Genomic DNA, 23335 nt, shown 5'->3' on the forward strand with positions numbered 1-23335 from the left:
CAAGGTAAAAGTAGGAATGATTTTGAAAATATGCTTTGCCACTGGGAACTGGGCTAAGATTAAAAACATGGGTAATCTCGGCTAATCTCCTTCCAGGCTGTCTGCTCTGGCCACCACATGTTAACTGACACTATCATTTAGCATCACTATCCACTATTATTATTTGAATATAATCTGTCAAACTCGTATCATTACATACGTGAAAATCCTAAATATAAGGCGAGTAAAGAAAAAAAAAAACTTCTAAAAGCTCTGTGATTGGACCTGTAAAATGTTCACTTTCATTTCTGCAATATGCCACAAGCTATATGCAGACATTCAGCCCTAATTGGCTCAGACAGATTGAATGCAGATGGTGAACTGGTCAACTCTCCCCTGTGCTTCATTCATTCTTTTAGAACTAATGAGACAGCACAGTGACAAATACATGCCTTTCCCATCACAGTTTTCTGAACCATTACAATTAACGTCCCTTCTAACCGAGTGAAAAGACACAATCATGGAACAGGTTTATAGACCACTGAGCTGTGTGAAAAAAGAGAAACTACTGTATATCCCAATGTTTAATATACAGTGGTACCTCGGTTCACAAACTTAATTTGTTCCACGATTCTGGAATTGGTCGCGAACTGAATCAAACTGTGATCAGACCGCCATCTCGACTAGAGCTGCTGCTCTCTCTCCCTGTGCAGGGTGACAGCTCTTCCTATCCCTCCGCCTGTGTTTTCTGCAGGCAGCCTGTAGTGGGTGGAGCCTGCTTGGTCTCTCCCACAGCTCTGTTTTCTGCACAGGCTATGATGATGTCACTTCTACTTTTACAAGACAATATCTGGGGTTTGGTGCACACAAAGTGGATTTATATTCTTTGTGTCCTTTTAAGGAACATATTTAAATTATATTTTTGTGCCTAAAGTTCAGCTTTAAATATAAAGACACGAAAGCTGGCCATACACTTATAGATTTTCGATTCTAGCTCAAATAGCCCATCATGCATAGCCCAATGTTGATTTAGATAATTGGTTCATTAGCAATACAAACAAACCAAATTTTGTGAAATCTACAGATTTTCATAGGATTCAAAAAACATTTTCCAGCCTGACCAATCAAGGAAATTCAGCCAGGAGCACAGTAATTAAAATCGTTGTTGTCCCATCAACTGATCGATTATCGTTCAAAAGACCATTTGTGGATGATTTCCGAGTGAGAATCGATAGGTGTATGGGCACCTTAAGAAATGAGCAACAACTACAAAATAACAATTTAGATTGTAGACCATATTGTCTGAGTACTGCTCTCTATCAACATTAGTCAACATTTTCATGCTAAAAGGAGAGGAAAAGGAAAGAAAGTTGCCAAAGATCAGATGTATATGTGCATGACTTTGTTGAATTATTTAGATCACTGGTGTTCAGCTTTCATACCGGGGGCTTCAAGTGCAGCCCCTGACATCACCAAAGGGCCACACATCATTCTCACAGAATGCAATGCTAAAAAAAAAAGTTCAAAGACTTCTGACACGCTCCAAGAGATGGTCAAGAGACTTCTGACACGCTCCAAGAGATGATGAAGAGACTTCTGACACGCTCCAAGAGATGATGAAGAGACTTCTGACACGCTCCAAGAGATGGTCAAGAGACTTCTGACACGCTCCAAGAGATGGTCAAGAGACTTCTGACACGCTCCAAGAGATGGTCAAGATCCAAGATATGGTCAGAGACTAAGGGGTTGATTTACTAACTTTATAAACACGCCACAAACAAGTATACACCTCTGTAGTGTGTTCCCTCCCAGCATGATCTATTGGTGGAATCTAGACACCTTTGTAGTGTGTACACACCCAGCAGGTGTGTTGTGCAAAGCCAAGCATGAATTGCAAGGTGATGTTATGTAAATTAGCTCTACATTGTGTTGCTTGCGTTGATGAATGCAGGAATGTAAATGCATGAGCTAACCATTTTTGTTTAAACTGTGAAGCAGCATTATATATGCATCATGTGCATGATTTTTCCATCTATGGCATTAGTGGAAATATGCTTTTAGAGACTTTTTGGTTGATAAATACGTTTTGCTGTGTAAAAATCACACGCACCTAGTGCGTGCATGTGTTTAGGTTAGTAAATCACCCCCTAAGTGTATGAGTTGTTGGAGAAACACTGCATGAGACTACTAGGGTTCACTCTATTACAGCGCCTGTACATTGTGCCAAGATTAATTCTAAAAAATATATAAAACAAGAGAAAGTGATGGACAGCACAGAAAAACATAAGAGTGTGAAATAAATGAACCAAGCCATTTACCTACTAGAAAACCCTCTTTACCGCTAAGTAAGCACAGAGGGAAGGAAAACACTGACTACCATCTGCAAGAACCCCGAGGTCCACACAAGAAGAGCAGCATGTGGCCTCAAACACACAGGTTGGGCATCAGGGATGTAGACAGTAATCTCTGGAATCAGAGATTAGATATTGTGTGTGGGTATATTGCATTGTTTGCCAAACCATAGTTGATTGTGTACCACTGGAAAAACTTTTGCCATGCACCATCTGTTTTAGAGCTGCAACAGTTAATCGATTTAGTCGATTAAAATCGACGATTGAAAACGTTGGCAACGTTTTCTATCGTCGATTCGTCGGCTATCGATTGATTTGCCTGTTCGGGGCTGTTCCGGGCTCCACATGCGGCCTGAGCCACACGTCACACGCTGCGGCCGCCGTGCCCACGGCACAGGCCGCGTAGTTTAATTGAACTTTAACATCCACTTACAAAGCCAGTGACCTATCATAATACTGCCACCTTAATAACAGCAACAGAAATCCAAGAAGCAGGCAATTATGGTAACATATTCATAAATCAGAATGATATCACTAGGAGGACATTGTTACAGTTAGCATCCGTCCTGTACAGAAATTCTGGGCATTGCCAACCATCGCCTACAGCAGAGTTGAATAGCTCTGAACCATTGAACTTCCAACAGTACACATTCCATATTTTGAGAAACAATGGTGTGTTATTTGGGTTCTTAAGGGTTAAATTTTCTACTTGCTTCTCCTTCTTTGTTAGGAGGGGCTGTGAGGGGTTAAAGGATTACAACCCACCATCTGCATTCAAATGTTAATGAAAGAAACACAATCCTCCAATTTCAGTCCCAAGTCTTTCTAAAGGTGCCCATACACTGCTCGTACGAGAATCGCGAGAAATCCCGCGATCGTACGAGAATCGAGCAGTGTGACCGAAGACGTGCGACCGTTTCTACTGTACGGTCGCACGTCTTTTTTCTAAGGAGCACGCTAAAAAAACCAGCCGAAAATTTGAACGGTGCTCGGGAGACAAATGCCGAACGGGCCGGTGTGCGCACGCGCACACTGCCCATTCAGCATTGCGGTCATCAAAAGCCCACCCCTCAGGGGGGCGGGCTTGCGATGATCGAGAGTGCGATCTGCCTGTCCAAGATGGGCAGATCGTACGTTTTTTTAAATTACTTTACAACCATCGCAAGACTAAGGTCTTGCGATGGTTGTAAAGTGTATGGCCACCTTTAAGGTGCCCAAACACCTTCCGATTATCGTACGATGATCGTATGCAATCGTGTATTCGTCCGATAATCGCAAGGTGTATGGGCAGTGTACAACCGCAAATACTGTACGACTTTGGACGTTCAAGCATGTTTGAAAACTTCGGTCGATCGTATGATTATTGCAAGGTTAGTGGCGTTTCCGTACGTCAAAAATCGTACGATCTACACTGCTCATGCGCAAAAGAAAATACATGCGGTTGATTACTGCAATTCATCCAGGTGCTTTTCTTTAATTACGGCTAATTAAACCTTGCAATAATCGGAGCATAATGGGGGGTACAACAATCGTACGACGATAATCGTAAGCTGTATGGCCACCTTAAAAAGGAGAGATCACTGTGAAGGTGCTCAGAAAAAAACTAGATTCAGTCATGTTGCCTTATGCAACAAAACCTTTTTTTTTTTTTTTAAATGTAGGTATGTTAGTATAAACATAGAGGGGTTTTCTGAAATTTGACTGCAAATGTGGAAATACACTTTAAATACCTTTACATCTCATCAATTCCAAACAATGGATTTAAAATAATCTGTCCCATTCTGGCGTGCAAGGTGAAACTCAATATGTGTTGCGCAATTGTTGTTTACACATAGATTTGCCCACCCTATGCCCCCTAAGCAATGGCACTGGGTAGATACCCTAATATCTCTGCTGCAGTCGAATGAGCACATGCACTGCTTGATCAGCCGTTTACCCAGCTTTGTAGCCAGGATTTTGACAGCTCAGAACCCAGAAATGCTCAGAGCTGAGTGCTTCAGTGTTCACACACTGCAGAGGAACAATGGATGTTCCCTGATGTCCTCCCACTCACCATCCTGACTTTTGTGTGGACCTTGGGTTCCCATGAGGAGCAGGATAGCCCGGGAACCGGGGTGGTGGAGTGTCTGGAGAGGTGGATGGCAACCTGAGTCATGTAAAATTGATCAGGCAGCACTGCAGCCACCCAGATTGCTTTTACTAAATAGCCAGGAACTGGCTGTAGGAAAAAAACGTATATCAGCGACCATAAACTTATATCAGAATAGTGCCCCTGGCTGAGCTGATTAAATCAATAGCTATAGTCAGCGGCTGACAAGTCAATGATCACATCCATTAGTTCAAAATATGACAATCCCTCCCCCATCCTACCCCCACCACCACTGCTGCTCTGCCAACACAGATCCTATCCAATGGGAGCAGGCAGACATCTTCATTCTGTATCCCCTGCTGATCACCCCGGTGTTTATTCATAGATCAACAGAAAGTAAAATATGAATGGCTATGTTTGCCATCTATTGATTTGTGAATGAACAGGAAGTGCTGTATACTCAGCACTTCCAGCTCATTGTAGTAAGTGCTGCAGACAGAGGGAGATTGAGGACTTTGTATTCTAAATCTCTTCCTCTAATTCAAGACCCTGATGTTGTTTCACTAAAGTCGCCAGTAGAGAAAACAAATACATTGCAAAGAAATAAAAAGAAATTCAAATAATAAAAAAGAAAAATTCCCTGTTTACATCTGTGCAATGCAGGAACGCATGCAAAATTGTGCATGTTGCCACAGCACATAAAAACACATACTGTTGGTGCACTCCAATGCACCTTGCAAATGCACGCATGTTGCAATTATTACCATGTACTGTGGTGTGTTGCATGTTTTTTTAAAGGTACATGCACCTTTTTGGCATGATTTCTTTGCCCAGGACAGTTCAATCAAATGAAGGGGCTGCTCTAATGCAACACATGCCAATCCACAATGCATGTGTGTGAACCTAGACCTAAACCAACATCCCCACAGTGAGTTGGTGCACTGCAAGCAAGCTAGCAAGCGCACATAACAAGCACACTGGTGTGTGTCTTGCACATGTGCTGCAGTACATTGGTACAACGCATCACAGAGCCCTTTTTTTTCTTTTTTTTAAAATGTAATTTTAAGAGGAAGTCCCGGATTTCTTTTATTAACCCCTGCAGTGGGGCAACCCCCGCACTGCAAGGGTTAAATGCTAGTTTGTGTCCAGGTTTTTAAAAAAAAAAAGTTATACTCACCCAAAGCTCTGAGCTGGCTTCTCCCAGCATCTCTCCACCTCCTCTGCAGCGGACTAAGTCCTGTAAATCATCAACATTTATACACAGTGTATAGACATGAAGACGCTGAGGACGATTCCAATGCTGTGGAGGAGGAGGAGAGGCTGAAAGGAGCGATGTGATAGCTAATGACTCGGGAATCTCAGGTGAGTATATCTTTGTTATTTTTGTGCCTAGACACAAACAAGCACTTAACCCTTGCAGTACAGTGGTAGCCCCACTGCAAGGGGTAAGAACATTTTTTTCTGGCGTTCTTCTTTAAAATTACATTCATTCAACACTGTGCAGTAGTACAATGCCACACGTTGAGCTGCATTGTGATCAAATGTACGCCTCAATCATTTTATAACAATGCACACAAAGTACTGAACTGGGCGTTACACAAGGCACAGGTGTGAAGCCAACCTCCAGATTATTAGCATTGTTTGAGTGTTTACAATTTTACGTTCATTTGATTTTCAGCTTCACTAAATTCCTATTTAAAAATTAACAAAAACTTGTTATTTATTAACTTCATACAACTTTATCTTGATCTTTTTCGTGTATACTGGTTCTGTGCGTTCATAACATGCATGGTTTGGGGGCTCCTTTACAAACTCTGAAAAAGAAAACACTTCCTACAAAATTTCAGCTGCAAAATGATGTAAGGAAGTGTAACTTATTATCTGGAGAGCAGCCAGAAGCATGTTTGTTTTATATTTATCCTTAAACCACAGAGTGTCAGAGAAGCAGGAAGAGGGATGCATGTAGCCCATACAGCACCAGCCTAACAAGACGGATCTAAAGCTTGTTAACATATGACAAACATGCCACACAGGAACAGCGCTAAAAAGTATATATGCTTTCAAGGCAGGTCTGGCTTTCTGAAGGCACCCAAGGATCACATTTAGAATTGTATTTATTTTGCCTTGTTTATGTAGTTCCTACATTTAGGAGCTGCACAAAAATGGACAATTTGCTGTCACCAATATCGTACCAAGGCATTCTAATACTGCATATGACACTTTAAAACTATGAATAAAATCTGAGAAAGCAGTTGATAAGCAATGATAACATCTGTACTTAACCCCTTCATGACTGAGCTTTTTTCAGTTTCTGTTCATTAATGATTGGCGCACTTTTCAAATTTTTGCTGTGTGATTCTTCCACGGCAGGAATATACTTTTTACTAAGTGCACCCACACGTATTATATATAGTTTTTTGGAGGACAGATAAGGCTATATATTCATTTCATGTGTGCGCCTAATGCCTTGCTTAGTATGAATAAAATATAAAACAAAATGAGGAAAACAAAATTTAAAGAAAAACAGGTTTTACCCAGTTTCTCTAAAAGCTAATAGTGGTTAGGTTATTGGCATACAATGTCACTGTCACTAACATGGTTATTCACAAAAGGGTGAAGAGTTTGGAGAAGGCAGGAGAAGTGAACAATCTAGGACAAAATAGCTGATTTGGAAAAATTCTCCAATTCAGCTCACTTTCCAGTTCAGCTATGTTGTCCTAGATTGTTCACTTCTCCTGCCTTCTCCAAACTCTTCACCCTTTTGTGAATAACCCTGCAAGTGTCACACTTAGTGACAGTGACATACTTTGAACATCGCTGTCATGACGGGGTTAAATAAAAAAAAAACCTAACCCCTTAGGGTGAAAAACAAATATGCAGCTCAGCAGAATATTTTTTTATTGTAAAGGGTTTTTTTTAATTTTATATTTATAGTATCATTTTTTATTTTGTAAATGTTGTTTATTTTATACACCCAAAGTGTTGGGTGTAAAAAATAAAATAAACAACATTTAAAAAAAATATCAAAAATGTTTTTACACTTGTTTTTTATTTTAATAATATCAAGCAGTCATTGTGAATGGATCTTACTATGAATGCTTGATAATTTAATAATTGTTTTTTTTTTAAATTTGGTTATTAATAGGCTGCTCCAAACTTTAGAAACAGCCAATAATAACCTTAGTGACTGATCCTGAAATGCTGATCTTGCAACATGTCAGGATCAGATCTCACTAAAGACTGATACAATGTTTCAACAAAGTAACATTTTGCTAAATGTTTCTATTGCTGAAACATGTAGCAAAAAGCTGATACACAGCAGGATTTCCTAATCCCCGTGTGTTCAGTTGTCAAACAGTGAGGCCCCATGAACACTAAGCGACACTTACCTCGAGCGGATTTCCACATGGCGGGATAGCGTGACGTTCCAGCGCGGATCACCGTCATCCGCAGGGAAAAAGGGTCCTGCAGGCGCGACTTGCGACATGGAGCTGTACAATAAGACAGCTCCATTGAAAAACATTGGCCGGCGACTTCTCACGATATCGCGTGGCAAAAATGCGCGATATCGATGGATTTTCCGCTCAGTGTGAATGGGGCCTTATAGTGAGTGCGGTAAATACCACACAGCTACTACTGTACCCGACGTGACCCCGTCTTTTATATTTTACCAAAAATATGGGCAAGAATAAATGTTTTTTAATATAAGGTAGGGAAAAAATTTTACCAAAATTTGCGGTACTTTTTTCATTATGTAGTAAAAAACAGGGCTTGAGAAATAACTTGTTATCTTGTCTGTGACGAGAGGACATAGGTGCCAGACGAGTGACAGCGCACGCTGTGTCCGGCTGCTGACAAGCTACGTATATTACTAAAGTGGCGGGGAGGCCCGCTGCGCATATTGCATATCCTGTCAGCGGCGCTGCAAGGCATTAGTCCGGTCATGTTGACTGGTGAGACACCCTAAAATTATTCAAGCCCTGTGTATAGCCATAACTTTTTTTGTCCAAGATTGAGTAGGGAAGGGTTACAACTAGAGGTGCACCGAAATAGAAATTTTAAAACCGAAACGAAACCGAAATAGAAAAAATTGTCAGGCCGAAACCGAAAATGTATTTTAATTTTTTTACATTTTTAAAATACTTTATTTTGATTTATTGTTTATAAACTTTTTAAATATTTTAAATAAATATTTTTATTTTTTACTTTACTTTTAGGGGCACCCTCTTATCAATGAACAGGAATCCTCTATACTGAGTGTTCCTGTTCATTGATAACTTGAGAATATAGTACGATTACTATAACAACAACAACTATGAATGAACAGGAGGGGATATATTATCCATACCATATCCGACCTCAATTATCTACAAACACTCAGCGATCACTGATCGCTGAGTGCATGTAGCCTGCTCTCCTCTCTGACACACACTGTCACAGGAGGCTGAGTGAGCGGTGTGAGAGGAGAGCCCAGCCTACTGTGACAGCGCTGTCTCCGCCCCCACACCACTCTGCCGCACTGTGATAAGCGGCCGAGCGGTGTGGAAGGAGAGACACCGGCCGCTCACAGCGCTCTTATCCCGCAGCGCTCTTGTCCCGCATCGCTCGGCCGGCTGTCACTTTCTCTCCTACCCGCTGGGACACAGAGCAGCGCCCAGCGGGGAGGAAAGAAATCACGTATGCGCCGATCTATCGTCAGGATAATGGCACTTTCGGCATTTAGCCAAAAGTGCCATTTTCGGCCGATATGTTTCGGCGGCCGATATATCGGTGCATCTCTAGTTACAACACATATAATAACTTTGCTGTATGTGTCCTGTTTTGGAGAAATAACAGAAAGCGAGGGAAAGCTCCCCAAAATGAGGGAAAGTCATAGATTAGTAATTGCCTGAACATTTCCCCATTGGAAGAATTCCCTATGCTACCTGCTTTGATGACAATTTTGGATTTTCCTAAAATCTTCATCTTGGCGACAATGGTCAACAGAACACAAAGAGGGAAATCTCCCCAGAGTGGAGAGAGACAGCAACACAAACTTAGCAGGCAGTCTAACCCTTCCCAACCTTATCCAAAACTGCTAGAGCTGCAACAGCTATTCGATTTAGTCGATTAAAATCGACGATGGAAACCGTTTTCAACGTTTCCATCGTCGATTAGTCGGCTATGAATTACATTCCTGTTCGTGGCTCCACACTGCCCACAGCGCACGCCGCGCCCATGCTGGTTAAGCAGCGCAAGCTGAGTACATGCCTCTGCTCCTCTCCCCCCTGTGAGCTTCCTGACTCGCCGCTGCCCGGCAACAATCAAGGGCCCAGGATTCAAAGTAAGTCAGAATAGTAATAATAGTATAATGTATTAGGGCTGCAACAACTAATCGACATAATCGATTATAATCGATTATTGAATTATTGCTGGAATGTGTTGTTCCTCAATAACTGTTCAGTGGTATTCTGCATTGCGCCGTATAATCATTATACAGCGCAATGCAGAATACCACAAGCTATAGAGGACTACAAATCCTAGCAATAGTACATTATACAGTGCAATGGAGAATAACACCAGCTATAGAGGACTACAAATCCCAGCCATAATAAATTATACAGCGCAATGCAGAATACCGCCAGCTACTGAGGCCTACAAATCCCAGCAATAGTACATTATACTATGATGTACTATTGCTGCGATTTGTTGTATTCCTCTAAAGTTGCTGGTATTCTGCATTACGCCGCTGTATAATGTACTATATTTCACACCACCCTTTTTTTTACTTCCACCGCGCCAAGCTTGCTCCCGTGATGGACTACAATCTCAATACAATCTAGTAGTCCATCACAGGAGACTTTTTTTTTGTATCCGATTAATCGAACTTAATAATCGGCTACCTAATCGATTTTGAAAATAATCATTAGCTGCAGCCCTAAAAACTACATTTAAAAAAGTTTTTCCTTTACATTCATTTTTAAAAGCAACTCAGTGATGCATCTCTCGTAGTTCTATATTTGCAGGATCCCTTCATTGGGCCAGTTGATAGTTATATGTGCTATGCATTAGAAATAGTTGTGAGTATGGCATTTTTGTTCCATTGTTTTGGTCCACAAGTCAACAGAAAGTCACATCTGTAAAACATTCTCAAAACGCATCTAAAATATGCCTGCATCTAACATATGCTTCTTAACCCCTTCGTGACTGACGACGTACAGTGTACGTCGAACCTCAGTCATGAAGGGGTTAATGAAGGCAGACATTTCAAAGACCTCTTCACCTGCTGGGACAAGTATCATTTTGGGGAGCTCAAGATGAACAATCAAGAAGACATTCAGGGCTTGAACTAGTTGCTACATCTGCATGTAGATAGTCCCATACCTCTAGCACACACGTGTATACAAACACATATATAACAGTTACAGCTTTTACTCCAAAGATGTGGTACCCAGAAGAGTGGGCAAAGAAATCAGCAGCAGCAACGAGAGACAACACAGCGGTTGTAGCTCTGAAGTGGGACGATTTTGTCTCCCATAATGTACAATGATGCTGTGCATACTCACACTCACACTATAGCAAGAACCCCGGCACCCAGCAGCAGAACTTAATTCCATATATATTATACACACACACACACACACACACACACACCACACACACACACACACCACACACACCACACACACACACCTGCTTCCCATACAAAATTCCTAGACCAATGTATAACTTCTTGATATTACAGATGAATAGAATGACAGTGTAACAGATTGAAACTTAGCTGGATGAATGAATACTTAAAATGTAAAAGTAAATGTAGGTCACATGGTGGATTATGAGTCATTCGGACTCTTAACCAAATCCAACTAGAGCTGCAGCTAACGATTATTTTCAAAATCGATTAGTTAGCCGATTATTAAGTTCGATTAATCGGTTAATCGGATAAACAATAAAATACATTTAAAAAAAAAAAAAGTTACAAAAAGGAAAAACTATGGGGTTAGGACTTTTCCCCATAGTTTTCCGTAGGGTAACGGGAGGACACAAACTAGCGTCCTCCCGTTACCCAAAGCTCAGTATACCGCACGCTGCAGCTCGCGATATACTGAGACGCCGCAGCTGAAATGGATCCCGACAATTATGTCTGGATACACCCAGCTGCGTGAGTGATAGCTGGCTCTGCCTATCTAGAGGCAGAGCCAGCTGTACCCGCCCCCTCCCCTGTCTGTCCCGCCAGTCAGCGCTGGAGGATCGGACAGGGGAGGGGAGAATCCAGTCCCTCCCCTGTCACAGCTCTCTGCAGTGACAAGATCGAGAAGTGAGCGAACGCCGGTATGTGTTCACTCACTTCCCGATCTACTGAGCCGACCTGTGACAGTTTCATTGTCACAGGTCGGCTCAGATTATGAGGCTGAGTGAAAAGCACTCACCTCATAATTCTCCTTTAAAAATACTCTTGCTTTACTTCATTCCCTTTAAAGCAACTTTTCCTGGAAATCACCATATAAACCTACCCTGCTGCCCGTTTCTCTAATCTAATATAAGTACTTCGGAGCTCTTCAGTACTGATCCTCTAGAACCTTTTTCTTTCCTAGATCACATTCACTTTAGCAATAACAGCATTTCATGTGCACTTAAAATACCCTTTTTTCAAGACTAAAAAGCCCCCACACCATGTTTTGTGGCATCTTGAATTGTAATGAGGCAAGCTATGAAAAGGGCGCAGCCAAAAGGAGTTGACGCAGGGACACTGCCCCACATCATGCCCCAACAATGTGAGGTGACATCATGAGCAGTGACACCAGAAGTGGCATTGCTGCCTTTTCTTTAACAAACTCACTACAATGTAGTATTGTGATCATCAGGTAGATTTTCTCCTGAGGAACACCAGAGATTTTACAGGAAAGCAGCAGCACCCTCCCCTCCCAGAAAAAAAGAAATAAAAAGATGAGGTATGTGCAATGATTTCATTGTCAGGATTGAGATGTTTGATTGGATGCACCAAGTAAATCTGCATTTCATTACCATTAAGAATGACAATGGTTAGGGTGCGGTAATAGGGCTTCATGATGACATGGTAATAACAAAGGTCTGCACTGTATTAGACTGCAGCTACATGAAAGAGCACATTACAGCGCTGTCCGTCTGTCACGAGTGATAAAAGTTTCATAGGCATCACATTCACGCTTTGGTATTTGTTTCTCTTTTCGCTATCCTAACTTCCCAGGAGCCAGCTTTCTAACAGCCATGACACATACCAAGTCACGCTTTCACAGACTGCAATACTTCGGAGTGGAATGTCTCTATGCTACCTTAGAAATGAGACCAGTGCTTCTCACGCATTTTTTTAGACAAGTATACCATCACCCTCCACAGAAAAGAATGAAGTTACTTCCACTGGACGTGGTTAACCCACACCATGCACGAGTACAATTGTCCCCACTCCATGCTGCTGTGTGCTCACAATGTGCTACAAGGAAGCATTCCTGGGCAGACTTGCATCATCTCTCCTGCCACCAGACCATAGTGATCCCCCTTCCATGCTCATTGAGATTTCAGTACTCAGGCACAGTTTGCACTCACATTGAGGGAGTCCATACCAGCCTATGTCCAGGCACACAAACTGGACTAGAGCTGGGCACACAATGATAGATGTTTTCTGAACCTGATAGATTCCTCCATCCACGCTAACAGAATGGATGCATAAATCTCCCACTATGTCCTTTGTATTATGACAGTGGCGCCCACAACTGTCAGAATACCCCAACAGTACTTGCAGCTGATTGTCTGCAAGCACTGTACACCCAACAATTTAAAACATTTCCCTTCGACAAAAGTATATATAATCATCAATTTTTATGGGGGGATAGGGCCACCCACTGATCAAATTTCTTACGAGTTGGCTGAAATTTGATTTGTATGTACCCAACTTTAGGGTTGAACCATAGCCCAGGTGTGCGAGTACACCGTTTAAATGCATCTTATAACACAAGTCGATCCTCTACTGAAATAATTGTGACTCCTCTACGGCCTCCTATGTTGAGTCCTCTCTAACCTGTAATCTGTATGTCTAAAGAAAAAGGTCTAAAGCCAGTAAAGCTTGGGAAATGGGGGTAGCTAGATAATAAACTGGCCAAGTGCACACCTTATGTTCTGCGACAAGATGACAAACTAGCAGTCAAAGCACCTTGTCTCAGCACTTCAACAAGACCAGATCAAAGATAAAAGTACAAACCGTGTGTATAATCTCTCTTCAATGGATTTTCTAAAGCAAACTGCTTGAAATCAATATAGAGTTAAAAAGTGTCAGAGCAGCCAAACCAATTGCTGGGAATGTGAATGGAAGCAATGACAAAATCCCAGTGCTGCGACACACCCTCTGGCATTTGGTAATGTTTCCTCAGACTGGTTTGGGATCTTACCATCTAAAATCTTTAACTTGACAACTAATGTTCTATTGAGTGGAGAAGACAAGAGATCAAGGAGAAAAAGGCTGCTGAAGCAAAGATGGCGCTAGTAAACAAGAACCACTCGGTAATGGAAAGAGAAATATCATTTCACATTTATTTTGGGCTTAGTGTATACTTGGTGATGCACAGACTTAAATTGCTTGTCTATAGATTAACTATGTCCCACGTATGTACTCATGAAGCCATGCACAAATGGTGGCAGTAGATTACCGTACACGTTAGGGCAGCCTATTCACTTTGAATGGGCTCATCAATGCACTGCAGCAACAACAACAACAACACAGGTTCTAACGCACCTGCAACTTTTCTTTTTTACATACAGCATACCACAACATGTTCACATTTGTGCATTGTGCTGCACCAAAAACATGTGTATGATTTAAGATTAGTTCAAAATGAATGTTATTGAAGGCCAAATGCACATAGATCCATGCGTTAAAGTATATTGTGTTTTAATGAGCATTACCACAGCATACGTATGAGAATCTGACCTTAAAGGTTGCTCCAACGCTATAACAATCCATGTAACAGTATCCCATTACTACGCAACAGCAGGAAGAATGCATCAGTTGCCACCTATAAACTCTTCCTAACAATCTCAAAAAGAATCTTCAATGGCAGTAAATCCTGCAGATATTACTACCATTATATGTGCACTAGACACGTCTGAAAGGAGTGGCATGCTTCAACATGTTTGATGTCAAACAAGCAACACACATTAGCCATACATTGACAACACATATGGTACCCTTCACTGCTTGTTTTCTCCAGTAAATACAGCAGACTCTCAGACATATTCATTGGCCAGTCTATGAAATGTTATGCCTCGGAGACCAGAAATAAATCCATAGGAATATGTATTCCACCTGGAGACATGTCAGATACACATATATAACCATTTTAGAACAATGGGTGGTAGCTTCAGGCTCCATAACACATCCACACCATGGGACATGTGGTCACTGTCAAAGCCTGGGATTTGTCCAGACACAGCCCCCTGGCTGGCTGGCTGATCATCATTCTCTTCCAGAGGTTACGTGGTGTGGGCAGCCAATAAAAGCCTAGAGCAGATGATAACCAAGCAGTAAATATCTGTTCTTAGGGCAGGTTCACACCATTTTCCGGACCAGAAGAGATATTTAAAATGATGACAATAACGATAACTGCAAAAAACAGTTCAATGATGTCCATACGCATGGAAATAATATAGCAGTATCAACTAGCTTTTGATTCTTCCACCCCAAAAAAAGGATCACTATATTAGCATTACACCAATATGTAGAAAAGTAAGTTGCATTGATCTGTTTGATAACGATTGCTATCAAAAGCTGTGTAAATGACACGCAAATTGGCAAAACTTTTTTTTGGAGTGTTGAAGGATTGGAACTGCTTTGTTTTCATTGCCATCTGTGTGAATGCTGAGAACATTCACCCTCTCTATTTATCCTGGTGACCACGATCACCGAGACATACGGGTCATATCAGGAAGCTGCCGAAGGATCTAGCCGTAGCTTCGGCCCCAGGACCCCTTCGGTTCAGTAGAACCGAAGGGCTGCTGTACGGGCTATTCACTATAGCCCATACAGCTCCCGAAGTCGGCCGAGTGGCTCAGTCGAGCTGAAGGCATATGCTTCGGCTCGACTGAGCCGAGGTGAAAGCCGAAGCTGGCCGACAGCCTCATCTCACGGCTGGCTCCGGCCACTTGCACAGACAGATCAGCATCCCTGATTACCAGGTAACCAGGGACACTGATCTCCAGACAGCCCTACTCTCCCGGACGCTCCGGGAGTCTCTCGCTTAGATAGCGGCTCCCGGCCGCCGGGAGAGAAACACTTTCTCCCAGAAAGGTTTACTCTGTTCGATCGAGCAGAGTAAACCTTTCCCTGTTCTGTTTGTTTTGGGTTTTTTTCTTCTGACATCAGTTGGCTGCCGTCAGAATAAAAAAAATCACCATAGGATTCATAGCTAGATTCCTATTGGCTATTTCAATTTGCACTAGCCAATAGCAAACCAGCTATTGCACCCACTGCTCCTGTCAATCAGCAGAGGGGACCTAAAGTTCTCCATCAGGTCCCCTTTTAGTGATTGACAGCAGCAGAGGGCGGGTGCAATAATTAGTTTGCTATTGCAAAGTGAAATAGCCAATAGGAATCTAGCTATGCATTCCTATGGTGATTTTTTTTTTTTTTTTAGTCTGACAGCAGCAGAACCGCCCTGGCCAATAGAAAACAGTTGGGCGGAGCTAGCTGTCACTGCTAGCTCCGCCCAATCATTTTCTATTTAATTTTTAACTTTTTAACTGTTTTTCTATTTTGCTCGGTACCACTGAAGTACCGAGCAGAATAGCCGAGCCGAATGCTCGGCTATTCACTCACTGCTGTTCGGCATCTATGAGAATAGCCCGAACAGCAGCGAGTAGCCTGCCGGAGGTTCGGCTTAGCCGATCTAGATGTTGGATCGGCTGAGTCGAACTCCTTCTGCACTTCGGGTCGGCCGAACATGCTGAGCATCTTCGGCCGACCTGATGCCGCAGGAAGCAAGCCGATATACGGCTGAAATCAGCCGTACCAGCCTGAAGTGAATAGCCGAACAGCATTCGGCTCACTTCACTTCGGGTCGTTTATTCACTCGGCTGCCTACGGCAGCATAGTAAATAGACCCCATAGAGTGAGGAGAAATCCAAAATATGAGGCCTCATTTAGACAGGCAAAATGCCTCTCTGCCTGCAGGAAACAGCTAGTTCTTGCCAGCGGAGAAACTTCAGCGCCTTTCATACTTGGATCCGAATAGTGGCGGGTGTGGCCAGATTCGTACCTTGCACAAATCAATGTCTCGTGCTGTTCACATGTAATCACTCATACAAGAAGTTACTTGTGATTAGTGTCTCTGACCGGATAAACAGTATATCCAAACAGTTTTTCCCCGTTCACACCCGCGTGATTGGAAGTGCTCCACATTCCATCCTTCCATGTTATTCTGTTAGTTCCTAACTACCAGTCAATGCTCAGACACAGCACAGGACCTTCCTTGGATAATGATTGTGCCTTTTTGGTCCCAATAGGTCCAATCACCCCCCGCAGGGATTCCCCCCTTCCCTCTCTTCGCCCCCCGCTTACAGTACGATCAGCCGCACAGGAACGCATGGTAATAAAATGCCCTGCGTTTCATTGACTTGAATGGCGCTGCCACACTCCCTCCCACCCCAGAACGCAAAGGAGACTTTATGTATGCGATCCCTTGCGTTCAGGGCACAGGACATTGCGGTAGACGCGCGGGCTGGTGGAAACAAGCCCTCACACAGGACTCCTCATTAAACGCAGGAGAAATTTCTCTAGGAAGCACAGCGTTTGTTTTGGGTTAATATACAAAATGTGCATGTGTTTTATGTGTTCATTGCTGAGCCTAATGAAGGGGACCCTGCGTGGCCCCGAAAGCACTAGTTCTGGTGACATGTTGTTCCAATAAACAAACACTTTGGATCTCCACACTATTGGTGTGCTGGTGACATCCGTTTATTTTGTACTGTTTGGCAGCGCCACTAGCGGTCACTGCGAGCACCCCCCTTTATTTAATTTGGGGCTTCCCGGTAAGGAGTGCGGCAAGGTATTTCTACGTTTGCCTTAGTATCTAATAAGGGATATCTGTTTGAAGACTACAACAACTGTCTTTATTCACACATTTAAGCGCGAGGTCCGGCAGAATGGTGTGAAGCAATGTGAACAGGGAACATAGAATACAATTGGTTTCTTTGTGCCCTAGAGGTGACCTGCGTAACGGACAAAGAAAGTCTATGTTTTTGTTGCAGAAAAATGCAGGTTACCTCATATTGTGTGAAGGGGCCCTTCTACTCTAAGCGAGGGGTGGGTAACCCTGGCCCTCCAGCTGTGCGTTAAACTACAAATCCCAACATCCTCTGCCTCTGGGAGTCATGTCTGTAACTGCCAGTCTTGCAATGCCTCATGGGCCATTGATTCTGTAGAAACCCAAACTCTTACAATTGTCACCAGAACAGGAGGTTGGGGTAGATCTTCCAAAGGGAACAAGTGTTCTGGTGACAACTGTCTAAAGGGGGACAATCCCCTCACTAAGTAGGGATTTCCACTGACTTCCAATTACACCTTCAGGGACAAGAAGAGAATTCCATCCAGCAGGGACAGCAAACAACAAAGTGACAGGCAGTTAAACTTTCCCTCCTCTAAACAAAAGTCATGCACTTCTTTTAATGGTTGACCACACCACGGCTGCTGGTGTGCAATGCGAATGAGCTGCATTTGACTGTTTTCTTTTTTTTAGAACTTTATTGAAATGTGACAAGTGACACTTCATTAGGTTGCATGGGCTCACAGGTGTACTGCGTCTTACAGTGGTGCGCTTAAAAAAAGTACTGCATGACGTACTTTTTTTTAGGTGCACACCCCCGAAACGCAGCAGTGTGATCTGAGATCATTCATGACAAGGTATATTGCCTCGTCTTACATTCAGGCTGCACTGGGGAAAAAAAACAGCCAAAGCAGCCCGAACACATATGATGTGAAAAAGCCCTTAGTACCTGTTCACACCTCAACATTGCTCTGATGTGCTTTCCACTGACGCACATTCACAGGCATTTGTTTCCCGCATGTGTGTATTTATTTCAATGGATTTCTGGACGCGCAACAAATGTAAGAAAGTAGTGTGTGTAGCGAATTTTGCAACATGCATTCCACATTTCTGCCAGCGGGTTCACGCACGTTTGAAAGAAAACTGTGTTCCCGGCAGCGCTCAGGGTGCCATTAGCTAGTAATGGCACTGCAAACATTTGGCATTTTTGAACAATGTCAAAGTGTGCAGTTTTTCCCACGCGCTCACAGAACGCGATGATGTGAACGGTCGTTAGGGTGAATTTGATGCAGTAGGCCCTACCACAACGCACTTAAAATACCCTGCACGTGCAATGTGACGCAGGTGCAAGCAGGGCACACAACAAGCCCCCAACCCCAGGGGTGTTCTATCGAGATGCCCAACTTGTCGAGATATGCAACTCACGTCAGTACGCCTGCGCAGCCCCCCAAGAGCAGTATAACATTCTCCAATTTGCGTCCGTACTTGTGCCTGCGCAGGCACAAGCACAGAAGCCAGTTGGAGAACTCGATGAGGATTGCGAGGCCGCACGATTAGAGCAATTGGGAAAGTCGATGAGGCTTCTATATATGCCAGGGCTGGCGCACAGGCACTAGCGCCATATTGTAGAAGTCTCCAACGGATGTCACGAGTTGGAAATCTCGACGAGTTGGCCATTTCAACAGAACACGGGCCCACCAGCTGTGCTTTAACTACAAATCCCAACATGCCTCTGCCTCTAGGAGTCCTGCCTCAAAAGGATATCTTGCAATGCCTCATGGCACTTGTAGTTCCACAACAGCTGGAGGACCCCTAGAAAACTTTTCAAACGAAAAACACAAAACGTATGAAAAAAATAAAAAAGCACAGGAAATTCAGACACAGACGTGCAGCCAGCATTCCGGTTCACCGGCTAATGTACCATGGGATAAAAAAAAGTGACAGAGAAGTGCAGAATGTCGGTAACAGGACACATAGAATTCCTCATAAACACAACTTTCTTCATTCCCCACAGCAGTCACATGGGCACACAAGGGGTTACACGGCCCGCTCAACACCCCCCACAATAGTTAACCCGAGTGACCCCCTGTATAACCACCGGGGAACCAGCCATTCCCAGCGCGCTAATGTAAAGCCAGAGCTGCCCCTCACCCACTCACTCACCTTCTCCCGGTAACTCTGTGCCTATGTATGTGCCGGCCCGGTGCCCTCCGCTCCCCTCTCTTCCCCGCCTCCTCCCCACACACACACACACTTCACAACCACGCCCCGTAATCAGCCCCTCCCACCTTCCCATTTGAAACTCCAACTATCGCCCCAGCTAGAGGGGAAGAATGGGGAGGGCGCGACATTTGGACGAACCAGTCACAGAGGCAGATGGAGAGTGTGGTGACTTGTGATTGGCTAACACAAGTTCAACTAGCGTGGCTGTTGGCTAGGCTGGAAACTGCGGCGCTGGGTGGGTAGAGGACGGTTGTCCGTGTGGCTTGTGTTGATGGAGAAGATACGACACGCTGTGAGGAACGGCTGAACGAGAAGCCGCCTGTGTTTGGCGGGCCTGACAATGATGCTATAGTGAGAGAGGCTCATAGGGGGCAATGACGTCACCGAGGGTACTCTATGTCTTATGTAGAAAGAAGTCTGCACATCTGTATATATCAACACACATTCCCTGACACGACATCATGTAATATAACAATAGTGAGTAATACATAGAACACTATATAACTACAATGACACCTGCATAACATAGGAGAGAGAGCTCCTCTCATATACTGTAGGATACAGTCTCCTCGCTTACATCTCTGCAATTAGAAATGCTGAGCCTTCCTACAACAGACGTAAGCCCATTATACTTTTGCTCTCCATGGTCCCTGTGTGAGTTGTAAAGTAGTCAAAGCTCCAAGCTCACTCCTGTAATCTAATTTGTATTGCAATTGTAGTCTATTACAGGCGCATGCTTGGAGGGGTGACTACTTTACAACATACAGGGACCATGAGGAAGAAAGGTCACCCTCCAGAAGGAAGGAACAGTGTCAGCGCCAATTCAGAGATGATTTGAGGATCTACACCAGCGTGATCCACAAATAAGACACATTTTTGTTAATAGGGTACTTAAATGCATTTTTAAGATTTAATTCCTGAGTAACTGTCACTTTGTGACATTTCAATAAAGTCAAAATAAAAAAAATGTAAACAGTATCTTGTGTTGCAATGTAAAGGACACCGCTCCCTCACACACCACCAACACACACACACACCAATCCACATGCTAAAATGATCTGCTCTTGTGAATGAGGCCTAGCTGTAAAATTGCATGTGATGGGTAAGGGAGATTGACATACATATTAAAGTAGTATTACGGTCTGAGCGTTTTTTTTACCTAATGCATTTTCTGCATTAGGGTAAAAACCGCCCAGTAACATCAAACTATTAGGCAGAGAGGAGGGGAGTGGCCTGACTATGGACGCACACAGCCACTGTGGGCACGAGCGCACAGGGGTGCCTCTGTGAGCCGATGGAGGCACCTGTGCAGGGGGCGGCGGGAAGAGCGCTGTGGGGACCCACTTGAAAACAAGGAATTGAAGAGTTTTAAAGAAAAATGACAACAGTCTTAGACAAAGTGGGGCCTCCTTGTAGCAAATATTGAAAGAAAAAAAGGAAGCTTTAATATAACTTTAAGCTCAGTGAATGTTCATATATTGAAAAGTGAACGTTACAAAACAAGGTGATCATGTGTCCATTTTGAATACCCATTTAAGTAATCTAAGTAATTTTAGCAATTGTATATTTGTTTGCACATGTTTAGTTGATCAAAGTGAACAATCCCTAGAGAATAATAATTTACAAATCTGCTTCCATTCTTCTTTTGCTCCAGGTTGCTGTGCTGCCGCTTTAGTATATCAGCCCACTACAGGCATTTTTACATATAATAAAGTGCATTAGACAAAAGAAGGCTGGAATTTAATTGGTCACTATGTAAAGATATGCCCAGTTATGGCTGGAATCTAACTGGTCACTACATAAACATATATTTTTCCCCAGCGTTATAAATCTAGCCCATATGATGTTCACTATGTAACAGGTTTTATCTTGAAGTCTGTCATAGTGCCTGGGGCTATTTATCAACACACCCTACGAGTCCCACCTTAGATATTTAAATGTTCTTCTTTATGAAAGCAGCTATACTGTGTTGTATACTTCTCACCCATTAGTATGTGAATAGGAAAACAGGGAAGTCTTGAAGAATACATACCCTCCAGCTGTAGGAATGCAACCAAGGCTTTATATATTATATATATATATATACACATACAACTTGGTACGATATTCCAACTTCTCATAAATATGACTACTTTTAAACCAGTAGTTAAAGTATAACTCTGGACATACGGTAGTTGGTATGCATGAGCTACATGCTGTAAATGTGTATGTATCATGAGGTTTAAAGGCATAAGCTACCTTTAAAAATAAATAAATGCACAAACATTAAAAGAACAAAAAGTGTATTTATTAATTTTTTGCATTTGATCCTACAAATCATTGCAACCATTATAAGTGAGTCACAGATGCAATGCCCAGGCTTCTGCAGACTCTTCTTCCCTGGCCTGCTCTGTATTTTTGGTCTCTGGACTGGAAGAAGCAATCAATTCATGTGACGTCACCACACTTGTACTCCATTGAGACCTGCAAGTCCCTCTTCTGTGCTGGCAGACGGGATTTGTAGTCTTTTCATTCACAGAATTTGTATATGAATGACGTGACTGAACAGTCGAAGCCATGAACAGCCTTGCCAAACTCAAATCCAGACAGAAACCTGTGGGGAGAAGAACCCTGTGATTCTGGTAAGGGGTGCTTTGAAGGTGGGTGACTGCGGACTGTGACCACGTTTCATGTTACACATTAAATTTGGGTGTAAAATGAAGCATGGTCACAAAGGCGGAGTTCGCTTTTAATCATGAACATGCATGACTATCAAATACATTACAAAGCAACCTCAGAGGAAATATATATATTTTTTTTACTCTCCTTTATTATAGTCAGGAATAAAAATAAAACGTGAAACTTTTTTCCTTTTTTTTGACTAGCTTAAAGCTTTAATTTTTTAAGCATTATTATCAAGATTCAGCAGAACAAATAATGATATCTGTTGTGTTCAGATATGAAGAAATCCAATAGGTTTCAGATCATCCAATAGGTTCAGAAATCCAATAGGTTTTCAGATCTTAGCAGCTCTATACTTTTGAAGCTCAACAGCCTAAATAAATACCGTAGATTACAAAATCATATCTGCATATGATTACCTCCATTCCATTTTCCCATTCTGTTGACATTTGTCTAAGAGGCAATCTCCCCTCACTTTGAATAGATTTACTGTCAATTCCAGGTGTGTCTTCAGGACAGGATGTAAAGGGAAATCTTACAAATGGGATACAAACAGCCAAAAAACATCAGACATGGTTTTAATCATTTCCTGCTCTACCCAGAACTAAAAAAAATGCTTTATTTATAGATACACTATAGTTGAATATGAAAAATTGCTTATAAATATCATGTAGTGTTCTATTCAGGCACCAGGTGAAGCTTTGGGTTCTGTTTTATGTTTTCCATGTGTCTCTTTATCTTCTTTGTTTCTAAGAGCCTGCTGTTTTCAGAGTTCAATTGCTCAAGCTGAAATTTACACATAAATAACACACAGTGCTCTGGGAATCCTTTGTCATGTATTAAAGGTTTATTTGGAAAACAAAGATTGTAAACATGGTAAAAAAGTTATTAGTTTGCTTAAACATATGCACTTAAACAAATAAAGTTGACATTAAACCGTTTCATTTCTTTTCAGATACAATATCCTACAGGAAAAGGCCAAT

At 42.6% G+C, this 23335-nt stretch overlaps 1 protein-coding gene across 1 annotated transcript in view; it reads right to left on the reverse strand.

Annotated features, from left to right (window-relative positions):
- The window catches only part of GPSM2 (G-protein signaling modulator 2), a 50990-nt gene extending 31328 nt beyond the window's left edge, over window positions 1-19662 (reverse strand). The window contains exon 1 of the mRNA XM_018569516.1: window positions 19632-19662. The gene's annotated coding sequence lies outside the window, so the exon portion shown is untranslated. The remainder of the gene's footprint in view (window positions 1-19631) is intronic.
- Between the last annotated feature and the right edge of the window lie 3673 nt (window positions 19663-23335).

The sequence above is a fragment of the Nanorana parkeri genome, unplaced genomic scaffold (genome assembly GCF_000935625.1).
Source record: "Nanorana parkeri isolate BGI_ZX_2015 unplaced genomic scaffold, ASM93562v1 scaffold1346, whole genome shotgun sequence".
Classification (NCBI taxonomy): domain Eukaryota; kingdom Metazoa; phylum Chordata; class Amphibia; order Anura; family Dicroglossidae; genus Nanorana; species Nanorana parkeri.